At 43.6% G+C, this 21,746-nt stretch overlaps 1 long non-coding RNA gene across 1 annotated transcript in view; it reads left to right on the top strand.

The window, feature by feature from the left end:
* LOC118152685 (uncharacterized) overlaps positions 1-17,307 on the top strand; it is a 39,936-nt gene extending 22,629 nt beyond the window's left edge. The window contains exon 4 of the long non-coding RNA XR_004741414.3: positions 14,945-17,307. This is a non-coding gene — a long non-coding RNA (uncharacterized LOC118152685). The remainder of the gene's footprint in view (positions 1-14,944) is intronic.
* The last annotated feature ends 4,439 nt before the right edge of the window (positions 17,308-21,746 follow it).

The following is a 21,746-nucleotide window of genomic DNA, read 5'->3' as shown; positions in this document are numbered from 1 at the left end:
TATTTTTGCTCTCCATTTGGTTGGTAAATCTTTCTCCAGTCCTTTGTTTTGAGTCTTTGTGTATCCTTGCATGTGAAACAGGTCTGGATGTAACATGCCATTGGGTTTTGGCTGTGTCTTTTGATTGGGGGATTTAGTCAATTTAAATTTAGGGTTACTGCCATTTGATGTTGACTGGCTGTTTTATCCATTTGTTGGTGTAAATTCTTCTTTATGTTGGTGCTCTTTACTTTTTGGTGTATTTTTAGAAAGGCTAATACTGGTTGTTTCTTTCTGTGTGTAATGCTTCTTTCAGAAGCTCTTGTAAAGCAGGCCTGGTGGTAATAAAATCTCTGAGTACTTGCTTGTTCATAAAAGATTTTATTTTCCCTTCAGTTGTGAAGCTTAGTTTGGCTGGATATGAAATTATTGGCTGAAGGTTCTGTTCCTTGAGGATGTTGAATATTGGCCCCCAGTCTCTTCTGGCTTGTAGAGTTTCTGCTGAGAGATCTGCTGTAAGTCTGATAGGCTTGCCTTTGTGGGTAACCTAACCTCTCTCTGGCTGCCCTTAGTATTTTCTCCTTCGTTTCAACCCTGGTGAATCTAATGATTATGTGCCTTGGGGTTGCTCTTCTTGAGGAATATCTTTGTGGTGTTCTCTGTATTACCTGGGGTTGAATGTTGACCTGCTTTGCTAGTTTAGGAAAATTTTCCTGAATAATATCCTGAAGGGTATTTTCCAGCTTGGATTCATTCTGTCCGTCGCATTCAGGTACACCTATCAAACGTAAATTTGGTCTTTTCACATAGTCCCACATTTCTTGGAGACTTTGCTCATTCCTTTTTATCCTTTTTTCTCTAATCTTTTCTTCACGTTTTATTTCATTAAGTTGGACTTTGACCTCTGATATCCCTTCTTCTGCTTGAACAATTCGAGTGTTTAAACCTGTGCATACTTCTCGGAGTTCCTGTATTGTATTCTTCAGTTCCATTAATTCACTCATACTCCTCTCTAAGTTGTCTATTCTCAATAGGATTTCATCAAACCTTTTTTCAAAGTTCCTAGTTTCTTTTTTTTTTTTTTAAAGTAAGTACATAAGCCATTCATAGTCATTTATTATCAAGTATTATGTACTATACATAATTGTATGACCTAGACTTTTTACAGCCTGGGGAGAAATGCCAAATGTGGGTGAAGGGGAGAAGAAAAGAAAGCACACTGCCATGTGTGTACCTACGCAACTGTCTTGCATGCTCTGCTCATGTACCCCAAAACCTATAATCCAATAAAAAATTAAAAAAAAAAAAAGTTCCTAGTTTCTTTACATTGGGCTACTACATGGTCTTTTAACTCACCGAAGTCTGTTATTATCCATTCCTTGAAGAGTGATTCTGTCATCAGGGTGTGCTCGTTCTCCATCAAGCCTTGTTCCATTGTTGATGTGGAACTGTGATCATCTTTAGAGGGAGAGGCGTTCTGACTTTGAGTATTCTCAGCTTTTTTACGCTGGTTTCTTCCCGTCATTGTAAATTTATCCTCCTGTCATCTTTGAATTTACCAACTTTCAGATTAGGTCTCTTGAGTGGACGTCCAGGTTGTTAGTTCCCAGGGCCAGAGCAGCGGCGTTAAAACTGATGGTGCTTTTCTGCCCAGGATTCTCCTGTCTGGCTTCCTTCTTGTGTCCGTAGTAGGTGACTCTGCCTTTCCAGGGCTCCAAACCTCGGTCAGAAGGGGAACCGGTCCCGTTTACTCTGCGCCGAGCGCTGCCGCACGGAGGTGCCGTCACAGCCGCTGCGCCGGGCTCTGGTGTCCTGCTGGGGGCCCTTGTGGGTCCTCCGAACCTGTTTACTCTGCTCCGAGAGCTGCCGCGCCGAGGTGTCGGCGGAACCGCTGTGCAGGCCACGAGAGTCGCGTTGGCCACCCATGTGTTTCCTCCACTGGGGGATCTTCTGCTCCATGAGCAACCAGAATTTGTCTGAAAGTGGGGCGTCCTCTAGTGCTCCACGCCTTCCCTGAGAGCTGCAATCCCGGGATGTTAGCAATCGGCCATCTTCCATTCTGCTTATAATGTAGATACCTTAGCTAGACTGTAAAAAAATATATAGCAAATCATTTAGCTTGTACTTGTATGTTTAACAGGCATTAGAATGCCTCAAGTTTTTTAAGTTTCCTGCATTAGAAATACTTGCCCATAAATGAGCTGAAGGAAAAACATGAATATAATGGTTGGAAGTTTCTTTTTTATGTAAATGCTTCTAATTCGGGGTCAATAAGGAGGTAGGTTAAAGATTCAAGGGAAGTGCAAGACCTCCCCTAACTGACCTCTGTCAGTATTACTCACTTCAGTTCCCCTTCCATTGCAGGTTACCTATCATGGATCAGGCACTGGGCTAGATACCAGGAAATTAATAAGACACACTTTGACCTTGACTTTACACTCTGACTAGGAAGACAAGCACATAAATAGGCAAAGTCAGCATAATGTGGAATATGCTGCCAGAGGGCCACCATGAGACACAGGATCGATCATCTGGTCTGGCTGGAACATGCAGGGGATGTTTCCTCAAGGAGACCACCTTGTATTTGGCCTCTACTGAGACGTATCACATTTCCTCACAGTGTACTTATGTTTCCACCTGTCTGCTCTCTGTTCTTTTGAAAGAAGAGGAATTTCTTCAGCTATATTTCCAATGTAAATTTAAATTTTGGCCAGGTGCCATGGCTCATGCCTGTAATCCCAGCACTTTGGGAGGCCGAGGCAGGCAGATCACAAGGTTAGGAGTTCAGGGCTAGCCTGGCCAATGTGGTGAAACCCCATCTCTACTAAAAATACATAAATTAGCTGAGTGTGGTGGCAGGCGCCTGTAGTTCCAGCTGCTAGGGAGGCTGAGGCAGGAGAATCGCTTAAACCTGGGAGGTGGAGTTGCAGTAAGCCAAGATCATGCCATTGCACTCCATTCTGGGTGACAGAGTGAGACTTTATCTCAAAAAAAAAAAATTGAATTTCAATATAAATATTCAGCCCATATCATCAACTTTTATCTTCTTGATAACATTTCCATATGATATGATATATGTGACATATCAAGTGTCTTAGTCCACATAGATTGCTATAACAGAATGCTATAGATTGAGTGACTTCTAAACAACAGAAATTTATTTCTCACAGTTCTGAAGTTTCTCACAGTCTGGAAAGTCTTCAGATCAAGCCGCTGGCAGATTTGGTGTCTGGTGAGGGCCCACTTTCTGGTTCATAGATGAATATCTTCTTGCTATGTCCTCACATGGCAGAAGGGGCAGGGATCTCTCTTGGGTATCTTTTATAAGAACAAGGATCTTATTCATGAGGGCTCTGCTCACAACCTAATTACCTCCCAAAGACCCCGCCTCCTAGGACCATCACATTGAGGGTTAGAATTCAACGTTTGAACATTGGTGGGACATAAATATTCAGTCTACAACATCAACAAGGTTTTTTCTCTTCTTGATAGCATTGCATTTTTATCTGATATAATTAGATTTTCTGCCCAGAAGCCTTTGTGAAACTTTTTGACAGTTAATTGCTAGAATTTTTGTTTAACCTTCTCACCACTGAACTTTCTGGGATGAGTCTTATATTACCCAGATCAGGCGTGCTCCAGGTCAGCATATTTGGAAATGAAAATGACCCTTTTAAAACTTCACTGAACCAGTAATGAATATATCAGTCAAAATAAGATTTTAATTATTAAAATAGACTAAAATCTTTTTATTAGAACCACCCAAACTGTCAGTCATCAGTGTTGTTCTGTTCCATATTTAATATGCAACATTTAATCATATTTTAATACATTTAAGTTACCTATTTAGAAAAATCTTTAGATTTTCTGTCTTTCCAGTTGATGCCCCATCTCTTTTCATTTCATGGTTATTTTCTCTATTTTAACCATTTAATTCTAGACAATATGGCTTTCTGGTTTTCATCTTTTGCTCCACAGGCCCTCATTTCTTTAAGTTAATGAAATCCTCCCTGTCAAATAGAAATGTTAGTTCTATAACCAAAGGATGCTGGGCTTGCCTTATAAAGCCCTAAAAGGGGACTTGACTGTAACCATTTTCTTTGTATTGAAACTAATTTTCAGCTTCTGTGATACTATTAATTCCTAGTTTTCTACCAAACTCACTAAGTGCTTTTCAAGTGACAGAACTGTGATGCCCCTGGAGACAGGACCGGGCTAAATGTGCAAAGAAAATACAGTAGTAGAGGTGGGGAAATTCTGAGGGAGCTGAGGCTTGCAGGAAGCTGGACAAAATACTAAGAGAAATAAAAATTAGGATGGCTTGGATCTAAGTAATCCATCTCCTGAAAGAGAAAATTATTATTAGGTATAATTTTAAGGAAACATATGTAAACATATTCTTGGCCGGGCATGGTGGCTCACACCTGTAATCCCAGCACTTTGGGAGGCCAAGGCAGGTGGATCATAAGGTCAAGAGACTGAGAGCATCTTGGCCAACATAGTGAAACACTGTCTCTACTAAAAATACAAAAAATAGCTGGGTGTGGTGGCACACACCTGTAATCTCAGCTACTCAGGAGGCTGAGGCAGGAGAATTGCTTGAACCCAGGAGACGGAGATTGCAGTGAGCAGAGACTGCACCATTGCACTCCAGCCTGGTGACAGAGCAAGACTTCATCTCAAAAAACAACGACAACAAAACATATTCTTGGTTTCAAGACCCTACATAAATAGCTTCTCCACATACACACGCATTGAGGCTCACACAGAATCTCAGACCTCATATCTCATGACTCTTCTGTTTCACTAGGCTACAATCAAGACAGGCCTTGGCCCCATTTGGGCCTTTGCTCTGGCCATTCTCTCTTCCTGGAACACCCTCCCCCTAGAGTGAATTCACTGTCTTTGAGTCTTTGTCCAAATACCACGTTCTTAAGGAGGCTGTAAGAAAGAAAAAAAGTAACAACTTTTTCTCACCCATCACAAAGACCCCTATAACAAAAGCAGACTAACAGGAGAAGCGTATACATATACTTAATGTAAGTTTTACATGGCATGGGAGACTTCGGAAATAAAGACCTAGGGAAACAGGGAAAACTGTATTTTTGTGGATGGTCATGCAGAAGTATGATTGGAGAACAAAAGGATTTGATTTAATGGTAATTAACTGGGAGGGATTTAGCAAGGCCTATTTGTTCAGATTTTTCTCTGTGTCTTCATTCATTTCCTCTGGGTACAGGGAGGACCTTTCGGAAATGAGGGTCTTATGACCTGCTTTAAAGGAAGGTCCGAGAATTCTCTTATGGCCTGTCTCAGGAGAGAACAGTAGAAGGAGGGCAGAGGGACCTTTCTGCTTCTGTTGTTTTCTCAAATGTCAAAGTGTCATACTTTGGGGTTGCATGTTCTGAACCCTGTCAAGGCCTACTTTGATGACTATATTTAAAACTGCGATGTATCCCTGTCAAATACTGGCTTGCAAAAACTATCACAGAAATAACCTATTGATAAGACAAAGCTGACTACATTCATAATACAATAAGACAGAAAGAGTGTACACTACCTTGACAGTCTTGGAACCTGCAGGGGGTGAAGTTGGGATGTTTGTGAGGTATGCGAGTCAGGTTTAAGGCAGATGTTTTATTGTGCCGGCTTGCTTAGGGTCGCATAATATTATGATATAATTTACAGTTGGTGGACACAGCAAGGTGAAGCTTTGAGATGAACCAACATTTGAGTTAAGTCAGTAGTCTTTGATCAAACCATTACTTAAGTGGGTATTTTGGGAAGTTCCTAAAATAAAAGATAAGGTTATTTGCAACTTGTGTCTCCTTTGCAAGAGTTTCCTGGAATAGTAAAATCATATTGATGAAAAAGCAGAAGGGCCGGGTGCAGTGGCTCAAGCCTGTAATCCCAGCACTTTGGGAGGCCAAGGTGGGTGGATCACGAGGTCAAGAGATCGAGACCATCCTGGTCAACATGGTGAAACCCCGTCTCTACTAAAAATACAAAAAATTAGCTGGGCATGGTGGCACATGCCTGTAATCCCAGCTACTCAGGAGGCTGAGGCAGGAGAATTGCCTGAACCCAGGAGGTGGAGGTTGCGGTGAGCCGAGATCGCGCCATTGCACTCCAGCCTGGGTAACAAGAGCGAAACTCCATCTCAAAAAAAAAAGAAAAAGCAGAATAGAAAAGCTATGTTAGTTAAGACAGTCCAGTAGTAAGAGAATGTTAGTGTAGATGGGCAACTGTGAGCAGTTATCACCTCCAGTTCCTTTACCTTTCTCTCAGCACTATTCACTTCTTATACACTGTACTGTGTAATCACTGTGATTGTTTACCCTCAGCACTATTCACTTCTTATACACTGTACCGTGTAATCACTGTGATGGTTTACCATCAGCACTATTCACTTCTTATACACTGTACCGTGTAATCACTGTGATGGTTTACCCTCAGCACTATTCACTTCTTTTTTTTTTTTTTTTTTTTGAGACGGAGTTTCGCTCTTGTTACCCAGGCTGGAGTGCAATGGCATAATCTCGACTCACTGCAACCTCCACCTCCTGGGTTCAGGCAATTCTCCTTCCTCAGCCTCCTGAGTAGCTGGGATTACAGGCACACGCCACCATGCCCAGCTAATTTTTTGTATTTTTAGTAGAGACGGGGTTTCACCATGTTGACCAGGATGGTCTCGATCTCTTGACCTCGTGATCCACCCGCCTCGGCCTCCCAAAGTGCTGGGATTACAGGCTTGAGCCACCGTGCCCGGCCCCTATTCACTTCTTATATGCTGTACCGTGTAATCACTGTGATGGTTTACCCTCAGCACTATTCACTTCTTATACACTGTACCGTGTAATCACTGTGATGGTTTACCCTCAGAACTATTCACTTCTTATACACTGTACCATGTAATCACTGTGATGGTTTACCCTCAGAACCATTCACTTCTTATACACTGTACCATGTAATCACTGTGTTGGTTTACCCTCAGCACCATTCACTTCTTATACACTGTACCGTGTAATCACTGTGATGGTTTACCCTCAGCACTATTCACTTCTTATACACTGTACCGTGTAATCACTGTGATGGTTTACCCTCAGAACTATTCACTTCTTATACACTGTACCATGTAATCACTGTGTTGGTTTACCCTCAGCACCATTCACTTCTTATACACTGTACCGTGTAATCACTGTGATGGTTTACCCTCAGCACTATTCACTTCTTATATACTGTACCGTGTAATCACTGTGATGGTTTACCCTCAGCACTATTCACTTCTTATATACTGTACCGTGTAATCACTGTGATGGTTTACCCTCAGCACTACACTATTCGCTTCTTATATACTGTACCGTGTAATCACTGTGATTGTTTACCCTCAGCACTATTCGCTTCTTATATACTGTACCATGTAATCACTGTGATGGTTTACCCTCAGCACTATTCTCTTCTTATATACTGTACTGTGTAATCACTGTGATTGTTTATTGCTGTCTCCCACCATCCCCTCACAGTGAGAGTGCAAGCTCCACTAAAGAGTACCTGACAGACATTAGTACTAACAATAGCAAATACTTATGGCATTAACCAAATAAATATAAAGCTGTTCTAAGAGCTTTATATTTATTTCCTCATTTAATCCTCACTAAAACTTTATGAGAAGGTATTAATATTTTAGAGGGATAAACACAGAGTTCCTAAATCCATTGGCCCAAGACCATGCAGCTAGTAAATGTAGAATCTGGATTAGAATCCAGTGCCTGGCCTATTTTCAACCTCATTACTAAGAGCCTTCCCTGTGGGTACACATTTTGGTGAACATTCACACAGAAGGTGTTAAAATAATTAATTGGAGGCCATTAGGGTGAGGTGGCTCCAGCACCTGGGTTCCTACAGAAACAAACTGAAATCCTGCTAGGTATAAATAGTGAAAAAAAACTTAAGCTTCAATCAGAAACTACCAACTAGACTTTAGCTAGGGACTTTCCACCAGAATGACTCAAATAAGGCTTGCTCACTTTAGCCAATCAAATGTTTTCTCTGCTTTCACCTCATAAAAGTCTTCCTCCCTGATCCCGCTTTGGTGGCACCTTTGAACCACATGCAATCTGGTGCTGCCCAATTCATGCATTGCTATATGCGCAAATAAAGAAGTTTTCTTTTGGCTGGACACAGTGGCTCAGGCCTTTAATCACAGCACTTTGGGAAGCAGAGGTAGGAGGATCACCTGAGGTTAGGAGTTCAAGACTAGCCTGGCCAACATGGTGAAACCCCATCTCCACTAAAAATACAAAAATTAGCTGAACATGGTGGTAGGTGCCTATAATCCCAGCTACTCAGGAAGCTGAGGCAGGAGAATTGCTTGAACCCAGGAGGTGGAGGTTGCAGTAAGCTGAGATCATGCTATTGCACTCTAGCCTGGTCTACAAGAGTGAAACTCCAACTCAAAAAAAAAGTTTTTTATTTTTAATTGGCACTTCATTGTACATACTTATAGGATACAGTGCAGTGTTTTGATACATACATACATTGTGTAATGATCAAATCAGGATAAACTGCATCTTCATTACTTCAAGCACTTGTCATTCCTCTGTGGTGAGAATATTCAAAATCTTCTAAACAACCCACCAAATGGGAGAAAATATTTGCAAATTACACATCTGACAAAGGATTAATAACCAAAATAAATAAGGAGCTCAGACAACTCAATAGAAAAAGAAATCTAATCATCTTATTTTAAAATGAGCAAAAGATTTGAATAGATGTTTCTCAGAAGAAGACATTACAAATAGTCAATGGGTATATAAAAAATGCTCATCATTTATCATCAGAGAAATGCAAGTCAACACCAGAGGACATTATGTTAACTGAAATAAACCAGGTACACAAAGACAAATTTTGCATATCTGGGAGTTAAAAATTAAACTCATGGAGTGAGAGAGTAGAATAATGGTTGCTGGAGGCTGGGAAGAGTAGTGGAGAGGAGCGAATAAAGTGAGGAGGATTCATGGGTACAAAATGATAGAATCAACAAGGTCTAGAATTTGATAGCACAGCAGGGTAACTATAGTCAATAATAATTTTTTGTATACTTAAAAATAACTGGCTGGGCACTGTATCTCACGCCTGTAATCCCAGCACTTTGGGAGGCCAAGGAGGGCAGATCATTTCAGGCCAGGAGTTCAAGACCAGCCTGGCCAATGTGGAGATACCCTATCTCTGCTGAGAATACAAAAATGAACTGGGCATCATGGTGCACATCTGTAATCCCAGCTACTCGGTGGGTTGAGGGGGGTGAGACACAGAATTGCTTGAACTCCAGAGGAGGTTGCAGTGGGCTAAGATCACACCACTGCACTTCCGCCTGGGTGACAGAGCAAGACTCCATCTCAAAAAACTAAACAAAACAAAAAAAGTGGAACTGAAATGGAAATGGTCCTAACACAAAGAAGTGGTAAATACTTAAGATGATGGATACTCTAATTACTCCAATGTGATGATTACGCATTGCATACCTGTATCAAAACATCACGTGTACCCGTAAATATATATACCTATTAAGTACCCATAATAATAAATATTTAAAATTAGAAATTAAAAATTAAAATAAGTAAATCCTCTCTTCTAGCTATTTCTGATTGTTTGTTTGACACAGAGTCTCACTGGAGTGCAGTGGAGTGATCTCGGCTCACTGCAACCTCCACCTCCTGGGTTCAAGTGACTCTCCTGCCTCAGACTCCTGAGTAGCTGGGACTACAGACATGTGCCACCACACCCGGCTAATTTTTGTATTTTTAGTAGAGACAGGGTTTCATCATGTTGGCCAGGCTGGTCTTGAATTCCTGGCCTCAAGTGATCCACCAGCCTTGGCCTCCCAAACTGCTGGGATTTCAAGTGTGAGCCCCTGCACCTGGCCATCTTCCAGCTATTTTGAAGTATATTATCATCGACTATAGTCACCCTATTGTGCAATAGAACCCAGAACTTGTTTCTCTTACTAACTGTAACTTTATACTCTAAACTCAATAAAATTGCAATGTACCTAAGCTTATCTTTCAATAGCAGCAAATGTTTTTTGGTACTGAACCCATTTCCAAAGGCCAATCCGCAAAGGATGTTCTAAAACTTCCTTGGCAACACCTGCCTTGAGAATTGAAACTGTGCCTGTCACCTCTCCTTCCACTGCAAATATTTCCTTCTTTCATTTTTCTTTCCCTCACTACCATTGCTGATCAAAGCCCCCTTCCTTCTGATTCACACATTCTTTCTTTAGTTGTGTTCACACAATTAAACAGCGTACTTAGCAGCATCTAACCAACTTTTCCCATTTCCCTTGTTCGGTACAGAGTTTGACTCTTCAGGGCAGTATGTCCTATATTCCTGATTCCAAATTAGATTGAGGCCAAGTGCTGTGGCTCACGCCTGTAATCCCAGAACTCTGGGAGGCCAAGGTGGGCGGATCACCTGAGATCAGGAATTCGAGACTAGCCTGGTCAACAGAGTGAAACCCCGTCTCTACTAAAAATACGAAAAGTATCTGGGAATGGTGGCCTGTGCCTGTAGTCCCAGCTACTCAGGAGGCTAAAGCAGGAGAATAGCTTAAGCCCGGGAGGCAGAGGTTGCAGTGAACTGAGATTGCACCACTGAACTGCAGCCTGGGCAACAGAGCAAGACTCCATCTCAAAAACAAAAAACAAAACAAATTGGATTGAGGTGTGGGGCAATGGATAGAGGTAGCCATTCCTGTTGTTCTCATATACTTTCTATGATATCATTGTAAAGGTGCTTTTTAAAAAAAACTTAAATTCTAAAACACACTTACTGTGAAAATAGCATGTTATACAGACAGTAGCAGCTTCCTCTTTAGTGTTTCTTGTGGTTCACATTGGTATCTAGGTTGCACTAACGCCCCTGAGAAGTTTTCAAGCTCTCCCTAAGGTTCAGAGCATTCTACAGTCAAACATTTATAAATTCAAATCCTTACTAGCATAAGGTGTCATATGAGAGGCTTGACCTTGGCTACAGTGGCTCACACCTGTAATCCCAGCACTTTGGGAGGCTGAGGAGGGCGAATCACGAGGTTAAGAGATCGAGACCATCCTGGCCAACATAGTGAAACCCCATCTCTACTAAAAATAAAAAAATTAGCTGGGCATGATGGTAAATTAGCTGGGCATGAGCGCCTGTAATCCCAGCTACTTGGGAGGCTGAGGCAGGAGAATTGCTTGAATATGGGAGGCGGATGTTGCAGTGAGCCGATATCGCACCACTGCACTCCAGCCTGGTGACAGAGTGAAACTCTGTCTCAAAAAAAAAAAAGAAAAGGAGAGGCTTGACCTTATATATGTTACCCTTAGAGACATTAGAATATAAGTTCCTTGAGGACAGGGATTTGTATCTGCTTTGTTTATCGATACCTCTTATCAGGGAAGAGGGCAACATAGTGAGACCCTGTCTCTAGAAAAATTAATTTTAAAAAATAAAAATAAATTTAATATCAAGAAAAGAATAAATGAAAGGGGGAAAAAAAGTGAATTTAGGAGAACATTTGACCTCTGATGATATGTATTGCCAGCTTGTCTCCAGATAGCATACAACAATCCAAACTTGTTCAAGAATCAAATAAACGGAGCCTGTAACAGTGTAAACATGTTTATTCAAGTAGAACTAATGTTTGCCAAGCTGGGCATGAATAGGAGAGAGAGCACACTCAGTAGCTGTAGGCAATTTTGTTTTAATTTTTATTTATTTATTTTTTTAGAGATGGGGTTTCACCATGTTGGTCAGGCTGGTCTCAAACTCCTGACCTCAGGTGATCCACCTGCCTCAGCCTCCCAAAGTGCTGGGATTAGAGGTGTGAGCCACCATTGCCCAGTTAGTTGTAGGCATTTTTTAAGACTTGGAAAGCTTAAGTAAGAAAACCTTGGCCAGGTACAATTTGATGGTAAAACCTCATCACTACAAAAATAGAAAAATCAGCTGGGCGTGGTGGCGCATGCCTGTCATTCCAGCTACTCAGGATGCTGAGGTGGGAGTATTGCTTGAGCTGGGGAGATTGAGGCTGCAGTGAGACTTGTTCATGCCACTGCACTCTATCCTGGGTGACAGAGCAAGACCCCGTCTCAATTCAAAAACAGAAAAGAAAATCTTTAAGAACATATACATGTCCTTTCTCATCCAGGGTTGGGATGAGGCCTGCAGAGCAGATGCTCTGGGTGGTCAGTGGCCATGCTGGTGAGCACTGGCATTCCTTGAGGTCAACCTGTGCTGAGCACCAGAATATTTCACCCAAGTATGTAACTAAGAGAGGATCACTCCCAGAAGATTTCGTCCCCAAAAGCAAGAAGTTGAAGGACCCTTGTACCCAGGCAGTGAGGGGCACTGCCTCCTGCATGCTTTTAGCTCCTCCCCCTTCCAGCTGAGCCCATCTGAACAGGAAACCTCACCAGGGCCACCTTCTTCACCCCTCAGTCTCACAGAGACCCTGTAAAACTGAATCAGGCTTGGTGCTGAACACTGGGCCAGGGCAATGTGGGCCCACCAGAGCTGGGTGAGAGTATGACAGAGAGTCAAAGTGAAAGGAAAAATATAAAGACAAATCTCTAAATGTAATGTTTTTCCCTTGGGAATCAGAGAATTGCAATTTGGGGCATACACACAGATGAGGTGGTCTTCAGTGTGTCCGAAGGACGAAGAGAAGGTTGGGAGTTTTATTAGGAAGGGAAATATTAGGGCCGGGCGTGGTGGCTTACGCCTGTAATCCAAGCACTTTGGAGGCCAAAGTGGGTGGATCACCTGAGGTCGGGAGTTCAAGACCACCCTGACCAACATGGTGAAACCCCATCTTTAAAAAAAATGAAAAAAACAAAAGGAAAAGAATAAAAAAAGAAAGGGAAATATTACATGTGTTTTGAAAGAAAGCTTGTTGGCATTGGAGAAGCTTTTGGGAGCTGGCAAGCTCTGATTGGTGAGTGACAGTGGTAGGTAAAGCTAGTTTTAGAGTCACAGCAGGACATTTCAGCAACTACTGGTGAAACTGATTTTACCTACAGCAGCAACTGGGCTTGTGGAGAATTCAGTTATTGGATCAGTGCTATGCGCCCTGATGCTTTTCCAGTCTGTCCTCTCTGATTTAATTGGGTATCACAAGAATGACCCAATTTGCATAATCAACTTTCAAAAGAGAAAGTAGCCAGCCCTGGTGCTGGTTTCAGAGGATGCTGTGTAGGCTGAGGGTGGGGACATGCACACCATCATGTGTCTGAGCAAAATGACCGGGTCTAGTGCTTCAGCTGCCATGATGAGGGTGTTGTGGGAAGGGGCACATCAGTGGAGGGCTCAGGGATGGTCCCCGGGGAAGTGGAACTGCAAAAGAAGACAATACAGGTATCAGCAGGAGACAGTCACACAGCGGTCCTCACCGAAGATGGCTGTGTCTTCCTCTGGGGCTGTTTCCAGAACAATTACAGGGTCATCAGGCTGTTGGAACCCACATAGAAGAGAGTGATGCTTGTGCAAGTGCAGCTGGACGTGCTCACTGTGAGGGTGGCCCCAGGAAATGGCCACTTGGTGATGCTGACAGCTGACAGCGACCTCTGTACCCTGCGCTGTGGGCGCAGGGCCATCTGGGCCCTGTGCCTGAATTATGCGCCAACCATGATGGCCAACAGGGCATGATTCCTGGTCCCTTGGATAGGATGCTGAAATTCCGGGGAAGCTGGGACCGTATGAGATTCCAGGTTGCCTTCTGTGGCCCCGGCTTCACCATTCCATCCCCTGTGAGGGGTACATACACAGTATATGGCTTTGGCCTTTTCAACAACCGTCAGCTTGGAACCCCAGGCAGAGATTCTTGCTTCATACCCCAGAACCTGGGATGCTTCTAGAACTCTACCCAGGCCAGGTGGGAGTCGCTGGTGGCAGCACCATACAGTCTTCACAGATTCAGAAGGGAAAGCACGAAGCCTGGGTCAGGCTGAATATAGACAGTGGGCCTTTCATGGGTGCTAAGGAGAAGAACATGCCCACCCTCATCTCCAGGCTGGTGCTGTCTCCTCAGTGGCTTTGGGCCTCTGTGGGGTAAACTGTGATCAGTGATGGATGTGTTTTTGCCCGGGACATGGACAGCAACTACCAGCTGGGCTCTGGACAGGATGAAGGTGCCTGCAGCTTGGTGGAGGTGATAGACAAAGCGCTGGAGAACCGTGTGGTCCTCTATTAGTCAAAAGCAAGGAGTGGAGCTGATAGAGCCTCTGAGTGACTGGTTCATGGCCCCAGAACCTTCCATGCAGAACAGGGAAGCAATGACAGCTACAGTTTCCTGCAGGCCTTCCCTCTCCCTGAGCACTTTGTCATCTGCCTTTTTCCCATCAGCACAACAGAATCCTTTTCTTCTTTTTCTTACTTCTTTCTGGAATCCTGGGACCTGTAGGATGAAGTAGGGGATGAAAGAAGAGATGGAGTTTGTCAGAAGGAGCATTGCTCACCCCAGAGCTAAGTGGTTAGAAGTTTCCTCCCATGTCCCTACCTTTCATGGTGCCAGCAGTTCTGGCTTCGCCTATCAATAAATCAAAATGCGGCTGGGCACGGTGGTTCAAGTCTGTAATCCCAGCATTTTGGGAGGCCGAGGCAGGTGGATCACTTGAGGTCAGTAGTTCGAGACCAGCCTGGCCAACATGGTGAAACCTGTTTCTACTAAAAATACAAAAATTAGCCAGGCATAGTGGTTTGCACCTGTAATCCAAGCTACTTGGGAGGCTAAGGCAGAATTGCTTGAACTCGGGAGGCAGAGGTTGCAGTAAGCCAAGAGGTTGCAACAGAGCAAGACTCCATCTCAAATAAAAAGAAAAAATCAAAACATTACATTGCCCCTGGGGGTTTGTTGTCCATGCTCTCAGAAGCCAGGGCTTGATCAAGCCACACTCTAGCCATGTGCCATTTGTCTTGTCCCTAACAGCCACAGGCAGATACCTGGTACAATCATCAGACTCAGCCGTCATGAACCCATGCCTGAGGAGACCAGAGGCAGAGGAACCCTGTAGGGAAAAACAGAAAAAGTCTCTACTTCATCCTCTGAAGGTTTGCTGAAGATGAACTGACAATAGGCAGAAGGGCATACAAAGTTCATTTCAATGTGCATAGCATGGGGGAATCACAAGAGAATGATTACCCAGTGACTCCGCAGGGTACAGGTACTTATATGCCCTACTTCATAGGGGAAGGGAAGATGGGAGGTCCAGGAGAAAATGATTTTCAGGGGGAAAGAATGGACCCAATGCTCAGAGAATGGCAAGTAAATCATATTCTTTGGGGATTGAATGGGACTGGAGAACAATGGTTTCGGATAATTTTTCTGGGCTCCAGCTGTGGCACAGACTCTTCCTCTGTGATATGAGTTTTAATCTTCTCTTGTTAATGAAATTTCAAACCGGGTGCAGTGGCTCACACTGTAATCACAGCACTTTGGGAGGCTTAGGTAGGCAGATCGCTTAAGCTCAGGAGTGTGACACCAGCCTGGGCAATATGGTGAAACCCTGCCTCTACAAAAAACTTTAAAAATCAGCCAGGTGTGGTGGCATGCACCCATAGTCCCAGCTACTCAGGAGGCTGAGATGGGAGGACTGCTTGAGCCCTGGAAGTTGGGGCTGCAGTGAGCTGTGACCACGCCACTGCACTCTAGCCTGGGTGACAGAGCAAGACCCTATCTCCAAAAAAAAAGAACAAATTTCAAGGAAGAAATTGAAGGTAATTATGTTTCCTCTTCAGGGTCCCAGTTTCTAGGATAAGGGAACTTCAGAGAATGGTCTCATTTTGCACTTTAGGAAGAGACAAAAGATCAGAGAGACAGGAAGGGGGCAGGTCGGAGAGACCTTGAGGCTGCTTCTTTTTTTTATTATTTTAACAGTAGAGATGGGGTCTCATTATGTTGCCCAGGCTGGTCTCTAACTCCTGGCCTCAAGTTATCCTCCTGTTTCAGCCTTTCAAAGTGCAGGGATTACAGGCATGAGACATGGAGCCCGGCTTAAGGTCGTTTCTTTAGTTCCGTATTTTGGGGTATCATTTTCTGAGTCCCAACAACTCCAAACCAAATATTTGGCTCTGGGCAAGTGTCCATAAGACAAAAAGGACAATAATTCCCCACTCGACCGATAAAAAAAAACTAGTGAGTTGTTCTCTCAGAAGTCAAAGAATTCTCTGCCCCTCAAACATTCGTCTCTGCAGGCAGCCTCATCTGCAGCCTAAAACTGGAGAAGCCACTCTGAGGAGGGCTTTCCGGGAGAGAAGAGGAAATAGCAATATTGAGAGCAGAGAGAGGGAGGGAAATAGTTGGAGAGGCAGGAGCTGGTGCTGAGTGAGAAAGGAACTCATACACTGGCTGACAAAATACACAATAGTTTTGATTTTTTTTTTTTTTTTGAGATGGAGTCTTGCTCTGTCACCCAGGCTGGAATGCAATGGTGCCATCTTGTCTCACTGCAACCTCTGTCTCCCGGGTTCAAGTGATTCTCCTGCCTCAGCCTCCTAAGTAGCTGGGATTACAGGTGCCCACCACCATTCCCGGCTAATTCTGGTATAGTTAGTAGAGACAGGGTTTCACCATGTTGGCCAGGCTGTTCTCAAACCCCTGATCTCAGATGATCCACCCACCTCGGCCTCCCAAAAGTGCTGGGATTACAGGCATGCGCCACCACGCCTGACCTTGATTATTTTTAATTGTAAAATATTTTGAAAGGGAGAGTGAAATCTTTTAACACTTTGAATAAATTTAGAGCTCTATAAAACAAGCCATTTGCTTTCTTCACACTTCCTGCTTTCTTTCTTTTTTTTATTTTTAAATAGAGATGGGGTGTCACCATGTTGGCCAGGCTGGTCTCAAACTCCTGACCTCAGGTGATTCACCCATCTCTGCCTCCCAAAGTGCTGGGATTACAGGTGTGAGCCACCACGTCCAGCCAACACACTTCCTGCTTTCTTAAGGGAGCACCTGCTGTGTGCTAGGCATTGTGGGGAAGGGCAGAGTAATGCCATATCTGAGAACCTGGAGTCCAGTGATGATGTAAGTGATGTCAAGGCCCAAGGTGCCTGTGCAGCTAGTTCAAAGGGCTCTTCCAATCCGTACAAACCAGAAAAGGAGAGAAGAGTTGATTGAGTTATGTTTGGATATTTATGTTTCAGGAATCATTGGATTTAAAATAAAAAGATGCTGCATCGTAGAAGAGAAATGGAATGGATCTTTTACTATCTTAATCCCAAAACAAGATTTTTAAGTAAAGCACGTCTCTAGAAATGCTTACTGGGATGCTTTTATCATTTTCCACAGCTGACGTCCTTGTATAAACATGATTAATTGCACAATAACTCTGACTTTGAAGACAACTTATGTATCTTAGCGTATGTTAGTGTATATTATGTATATTAATTTTGTTCTCTTTTTTTTTTGAGATGGGTTCAAGTGATTCTCCTGCCTCAGCCTCCCGAGTAGCTGGAACTACAGAATGGTATTCTTTTTTTTTTGAGATGGAGTTTCGCTCTTGTTACCCAGGCTGGAGTGCAATGGTGCGGTCTCGGCTCACCACAACCTCTGTCTCCTGGGTTCAACAATTCTCCTGCCTCAGCCTCCCAGGTAACTGGGACTACAGGAACATACCACCATGCCCAGGTAATTTTTGTATTTTTAGTAGAGATGGGGTTTCACCATGTTGACCAGGATGGTCTCGATCTCTTTACCTCGTGATCCACCCGCCTCGGCCTCCCAAAGTGCTGGGATTATAGGCGTGAGCCACCGCGCCTGACCAGAAAGAAAATATTCTATGTCTGGGTGGTTATAAAACTATAGAACTGTACACCTAAAGAGGGTAAATTTCACTTTATGTAAGTTAGATTTTAATAAACCTGTCTTTTAGAACAAAAAAAAAAAAAAACCAGAATGAAGAACAAACAATTTAAAACGAACAAAAAAAAAAAACAATGAAGCCAAGAGCTAACGGAGGGAGGCTGGAGGAAGGAAGCTGGGGCTGGAGGAAGAGCACTCTGGGCACACTGACAGGCAAGCACAGCAGCCGCCTGGAGATCTGTTTCCATCGCCTCAGGGAGAAAAACAAGAAGATAAATTCAGCTTCCCTTTTTCCTTTGGTGGCCCTCTCCCTTCACCTTGGTTCCACCGTCTCGCTTCAGAGGGCAGTCTCCGAACTCAGTTCCGGCTGCTGAAAGTGGAGGGCTGGACATTTGATCTCCTCTTGATTTGACCAGAACAGCCTGTTCAGAGATGGGACAATCAGTTACACAGGGGTTTTGGCAAAGAATCGGATTGTACTGATCTAAGTAAACGAATGAATGAATACATTAGTGTTTTTACTGCCAGCAATCTGGTAACAATTCTTAAAAAAACATCCAGTAAGGGTTAAGTAGGAAATAACGGTGTTCCCTTGCCAACGTCCATCCCGGCGTGTGGAGAATTATTTTCAAATTTCTATTTTGGATGCAGGCAGGAAAGGTGGACAAGGTTTGAAAAATTATGCTCACTACTTGGGTGACGGGATCATCTGTATCCCAAACCTCAGCATCACACAATATACCCATGTAACTAATCTACATGCATCCCCTGAATCTAAAATAAAAGTTAAACATTTTTTAAAGTTCTATTTTGGTGAATGCATTTCATATCTCCCTAGACTGGAGCCTCTGACTCTCTCAGGACACCCCTCAGACAGGGGAGCTGTCTAATCACAATCTGTCTAGGATTACAGGATTATGTGATCATCAGAGGTCAGGAGTTAAAAGTATATACTTCTAGAGGAAAAAGTGCACAAACTGTACGTGATTTGCTCAATAATTTTTCTTAAAGTGAATATAATCCTATAATCCTAGATCAAGAAAGAAAACTTTATTAGGCTCATTTCTTTAGACAGAGTTTTGCTCTTGTTGCCTATTCACGATCTGTTCATTTCATCCTGAATTACAACCCTGAATCCTTTGCTGAGTTGTCATTTTCAAGAGATCAAAGTGTACTTGTTAAAGACTTAAAGTCAGCCGGGCGCGGTGGCTCAAGCCTGTAATCCCAGCACTTTGGGAGGCCGAGGCAGGTGGATCACGAGGTCAAGAGATCGAGACCATCCTGGTCAACATGGTGAAACCCCGTCTCTACTAAAAAAAATACAAAAAATTAGCTGGGCATAGTGGTGCGTGCCTGTAATCCCAGCTACTCCAGAGGCTGAGGCAGGAGAATTGCCTGAACCCAGGAGGCGGAGGTTGTGGTGAGCCGAGATTGCACCATTGCACTCCAGCCTGGGTAACAAGAGCGAAATTCCATCTCAAAAATAAATAAATAAATAAATAAATAAAAATAAATAAATAAAGACTTAAAGTTGATTAAACAGCAAAATAAACCACTTTGTTAACAAAATACTGCCTCTTGTGACAAGAGTTTAGGTGACCAAGAAACCACACTATAAGAATTTTAGGACTGGGTGTGGTGGCTCACATCTGTAATCCCAGCACTTTGGGAGGCTGAGTTGAGTAGATCATGAGATCAGAAGTTCAAGACCAGCCTGGCCAAGATGGTGAAACACTGTCTCTACTTCAAAAAAATGGTGGCAGGCGCCTATAATCCCTGGTACTCAGGAGGCTGAGGCAGGAGAACTGCTTGAACCTGGGCGGCAGAGGTTGCAGTGAGCTAAGATCGCACCACTGCACTCCAGCCTGGCATTAGAGTAAGACTCTGTTTCAAAAAAAAAAAATTTAGAAGAAAGTTACTTTCATTTCATATTTAAATTGTTTCTTGTTTTGTTTTGTTTTTTGAGACGGAGTTTCACTCTTGTTGCCCAGGCTGGAGTGCAGTGGTGTGATCTTGGCCTATCTCAACCTCCACCTCCTGGGTTCAAGCGATTCTCCTGCCTCAACCTCCAGAGTAGCTGGAATTACAGGTGTGCACCACCATGCCCAGCTATTTTTTTCTATTTTTAGTAGAGACAGGGTCTCATTATGTTAGCCAGGCTTGTCTCGAACTCCTAACATCAGGTGATCCACCTGCCTCAGCCTCCCAAAGTGCTGAGATTTCAGGCGTGAGCCAAGATCATACCACTGCACTCCAGCCACTGTGCCCAGCTCACCTCAACCTGTCAAAGTGCTGGGATTAGAGGCGTGAGCCACCTCACCTGACCCACCAGATTCTTTTCTCTCTTCCTCCCACTCTTCCTTATTTTAGGTTCAGGATACATGTGCAGGTTTGTTATATAGGTAAACCGTGTGTCATGGGGTTTGGTGTACAGAAAATTTTGTCCCCAGGTAATGAGTATAGTACCCAATAGGTATTTTTTTTGATCCTCTCCCTGCTCCGACGTTCCACCCTCAAGTACACCCCAGTGCCTGCTGTTTACCTCCTAGTGTCCAGGTGTTCTTGTTCTGTAGCTCCCATTTATAACTGAGAACATGCAGTATTTAATTTTCTGTTTTTGCATTAGTTTGATTAGAATAATGGCCCTGGCTCCATCTATGTTGCTGCAAAAGACATGATCTATTTTTTATGGCTGCATAGTATTCCATGGTATATATGTAACCAGGTTTTCTATCATTATTATTATTGTTGTTGTTGAGATGGAGTTTCTCTCTTGTTCCCCAGGCTGGAGTGCAATGTGCGATCTCAGCTCATGGCAACCTCTGCCTCCCAGGTTCAAGCAATTCTCCTGCCTCAGCCTCCCAAGTAGCTGGGATTACAGGCATGCGCCTCCATGCCTGGCTAAATTTGTATTTTTAGTAGAGAAGGAGTTTCTCTATGTTGTCAGGCTGGTCTCGAACTCTCGACCTCAGGTGATCTGCCCGCCTCAGCCTCCCAAAGTGTTGGGATTGCAGGTGTGAGCCACCTCACACCCAGCTTTTTTCTTTTCTTTTCCTTTCTTTTTCTTTTCTTTTCTTTTTTTTTTTTTTTTTTGAGGCAGAATCTCACTCTGTTGCCCAGGCTGGAATATAAATGGCACCATCTTGGCTCACTGAGACCTCTGCCTCCTGGGTTCAGATGATTCTTGTGCCTCAGCCTCCCTAGTAGCTACGACTACAGGTATGTTCCACCATACCTGGGTAAATTTTTTTTTTTGAGACAAGGTTTTGCTCTTGTCACCCAGGCTGGAGTGCAATGGTGCAATCTTGGCTCACTACAACCTCCGTCTCCCAGGTTCAGGCAATTCTCCCACCTCAGCTTCCTGAGTAGCTGTGATTACAGGCGTGTACCACCATGCCCAGCTAACTTTTATATTTTTAGTAGAGACAGGGTTTCACCACGTTGGCCAGGCTCGTCTCGAACTCCTGACCTCAGGTGATCTACCCGCCTCGGCTTCGCAAAGTGCTGGGATTACAGGCATGAGCCACCATGTCCAGCCTTTTAAAAAAATTTTATTAGAGACAGGGCTTTGCCATGTTGGCCAGGTTGGTGTTGAACTCCTGGCCTCAAGTGATCCGCCTACCTCGGCCTCCCAAAGCGCTGGGATTATAGGAGTGAGCCACGGCACCCAACCCACATTTTCTTTTTCCAGTTGATTTAGGTTGATTCCATGTCTTTGCTATTGTGAATAGCACTGCAATGAACATATGAGTGCATGGATATTTTTAATAATTACTTCTATTCCTTCAGGTATACACCCAGTAATGGGATTGCTGGGTTGAATGGTAGCTCTATTTTAAGTTCTTTGCGGAGTTGCCACACAGCTTTCTACAACGGCTGAACTAATTTACACTTCCACCAGCAGTATGTAAATGCTCCCTTTTCT

Source organism: Callithrix jacchus, chromosome 4 (assembly GCF_049354715.1).
Source record: "Callithrix jacchus isolate 240 chromosome 4, calJac240_pri, whole genome shotgun sequence".
NCBI lineage: Eukaryota > Metazoa > Chordata > Mammalia > Primates > Cebidae > Callithrix > Callithrix jacchus.
This window is presented reverse-complemented; position numbering and strand designations above follow the sequence as displayed.